This window comes from Bombina bombina, chromosome 7 (assembly GCF_027579735.1).
Source record: "Bombina bombina isolate aBomBom1 chromosome 7, aBomBom1.pri, whole genome shotgun sequence".
In the NCBI taxonomy this organism is placed as follows: domain Eukaryota; kingdom Metazoa; phylum Chordata; class Amphibia; order Anura; family Bombinatoridae; genus Bombina; species Bombina bombina.
Window position 1 is genome coordinate 161,681,562 of NC_069505.1, and position 3,264 is coordinate 161,684,825.

General features: G+C 34.7%; 1 long non-coding RNA gene across 1 annotated transcript; it reads right to left on the reverse strand.

Moving 5' to 3' along the window:
* Positions 1–1,335: 1,335 nt before the first annotated feature.
* LOC128635804 (uncharacterized) lies at positions 1,336–2,556 on the reverse strand. Its single transcript, XR_008398592.1, has 3 exons — positions 2,503–2,556; positions 1,952–2,005; positions 1,336–1,521 (listed from the first exon to the last, which is right to left on the reverse strand). It is a non-coding gene; the product is annotated as an uncharacterized LOC128635804 (long non-coding RNA).
* Positions 2,557–3,264: the final 708 nt, after the last annotated feature.

A 3,264-nucleotide genomic window follows, 5' to 3' on the forward strand; every position in this document is an offset into this window, starting at 1 on the left:
GGAGCATATCCAGATCCTCCACTTACTGGTCATCCTCTTCATTGTCCTGTGCATGTCCAGCTCCAGATTCAGGCCTTGAACGTAATTGCATAATTTCACGCAGAGTCAAGTCCTGAACCCGGAGCTGGGCCTGCATGGTGTCGTTCATCCCTCTCAGGACAGCTGCGTTCCTCAACACGGCCTGCTCTACTCTTGCTATCCCTTCTAGCATGAGCCATGCTGAGTCACAGCCTAAAATAAAATAAAAATTAATATTAAGGATAATTACACAACAGAATAAAAGATTTTAATACATACATTGTCATCATAAAGACAAATAATTATTTACATCAATTATTTTTCATATATTCTTTACACATGAATTAGGTTATTCAGACAGACAGAAATCATTAAAGGCTCATGTTACTCAAACATGTTGAACCCTTTAATTGGTTTTAGATGATCCACTTATACAGCTTGAGTGTATCAAATCTTGTTAAAGGATTTACATTGTACTTACATCAGCAATTTAAAAATTCAATTTAGACTGTGGTAGGCACACCTATCCTTAAACATTTTGGCATTGAGGACAAGCTGTGTAAACATAGCAACCAGAAGAAATTACATTCCCACTGGGTTAGACAAGAGATAATGTATCCACATTTGGACATAAAATTTTGGATCCAAGTAGTGGTGTTTGGTATATGTAGTGATATCCAATTAAAGGGACACTGAACCTAAATATTTAATGGACTGATTCAGATAGAGCATGACATGACAAATCTTTAGAAATTACACATATTCATTATATGTTTTAATTGTCAAGCTATATTTTGAATGCAAGAATGTTGGTTTTTATGGAAGCCAATATTTGTTGATGAACCTTGTTTGTGCATGCTGGTTGATGGATACATTCATCCAACAATAAAGAAATGATGGCCACATTTATTTTATTGTTTAAACTAATTATAGGAATAAGTTGTTTTCAATAAATATATCAAGAGAATGACGAATAATTCATAAGAGTATTCTATGATACATTGGCTTAACATTGCATGCTGGATTTGAATCACAATTTAACCAATTTAACTTCACTGTACCTTTAAGTATCTTATAAAGTGTATTTAGAATGATACTTACAGCTGTGCCTGGGAAGGACAATCTGACACCCAGGACAATGAAGGTTTAAACAGGGGGAAGGGATGGGATTGGCTCGGGGAGGGATGGGAATGGCTTGGGGAGTGGTGAGCTGCTGCTCCAGGGTAGGCCGTACAGCTGGGGAGTGGGGAGTTTGGATCTGGGCAGCTGTACGGGCCAGAATACGGGGAGAGCGGCGAAGGGGGGTGTATGGGCGTTTTTTGGGAGGGACAGGATATGAAATATGGGAAGGGCTGGCAGTGGTCGGGGCATGGTCATGGGTTTGGTGATGGGAAGGGCTCTGGGTGTGTGCAGAGGTGTGGCCATGGTCAGGGGTGTGTGCACGGGGAGGGGTCTGTGACTGGGCAGGGGCGGAATCCAGATGACCAGAAGTGGTGGATCCATCTGAAAATGTAAAATAAATATATTAACATCTCATACATCCTGACATCAAATCAACGCATTTAAAATTGATTATGTTTTCAATATACCTCGAAGTGTGTTTGAATCTGTAAACTATTCTGAAATGAGGATATGGTATCTATATAGGCACTCAGATGAATCTCAATGACTGTCTGTACAATGTGAAACTTATTATTGTGTTTTGGCATGGAATATGCATGTGACATAATGATGGCAGGAATTATATATTCTTAAAAAAATATATACAAGCAGATTTTCATGCTGCCTGATATAGAAAGGGGGCAGTAGTGTATTTGAACAGACAAATAATATTCCTTTTTAAAGGGAAAAAGCTGTAGACTTTGAATGTCTTCAATAAAATGATTTCAAAAAAAGAAACATGTTGGAAACATGATAGATATATTTCACATACCATCAGACTCCAAGGCAGCCTCTTCCTCCTCCATCCCACATGTGACATCAATCTCTGTAAAACATAACATGTTGTGTACACCTTAAGATCAGATATTATAACATATGTTACTGTTGCTCAAATACGCACATCAATGTTGCATTAAAGATATACACACACAAAGTTATGATTTACATCATTTTGATGGAGCATACAAATGACAATAGATTTGTTATTGTCAATAAATCAGAATCTTAATGTATTGTTTGTCTTAATGTTAAATTCATAAAAGCATAGTACATAGAACATTTAAGATTTCTCATGTGTGTATCACTTGATGACTGTTGTTAAAAAAATTAAAAAATGAAAAAAACATATGTTAGACATCTTATGAATAACAAATGTGTAGAATAATAAAGTAGAAATTATTAATCGCTCAATATAAAAAATAAATATATAATCAGAAGATAAATTCTATGATTTTTTATAATGTTATGCTTCATCGGAATCATGATCATAATATTGATTAGCAATACACCTTCAATTACATATAAATGAGTCAATGGACTTACCAGGAGCCCGCAAAGGCGGCTCTATGTCACTGCTGGATTCCTGTGGGCTCCCCACACCAACTCTCTCTATGAATGATATAGATATATATTATTAAACACATTTTGGATATCACTAAATCACATCTGTCTAGAATTTTAACATTAATCAACTTTAAAATGTGAATAATAGAGCAGTCATTACACCAGAAAATGCTTGATTGAATCAAGGGGATTCTGTAAACATATCTGTATTCAACATATGTTTAATGTCAGACTACATTAGACATCAAATTCATCTCAGATGCTGCTATTGCATATCTAAATATACCCAATGATCAATGTTCTTAACCCTTTAAGGACACAGCTTTCACTTAGCTCAATTGTTTTATGACGGAATAATTCCGTCATATGTCCTTAAGAAGTTACAAGAATACACACAAACCACATATTGAGGAGCATCTGTTGACAAATCTAAACAAACATGTGTCACATCGAGCCATTTTTTCAATGTACAGTAATCTTGTTTAGGACACAACACATATTTATCACAATACATAACAAACTTTATTATTACTAATATGTAATCATGGTGCTGTTAGAGTATGCAGATATATATAAAGTAACTCCAACAGATAATTAGATTTATATATCAATAGTTTTTAATAAAAATAATGTAATGATGAATGAATCTATTTTGTCTTAAAGGGACACTGACATGATTAATTTAAATAATTGATTTCTATGTTCAAACTGTAAAAAATGATTTAACATTGACTCCTATTA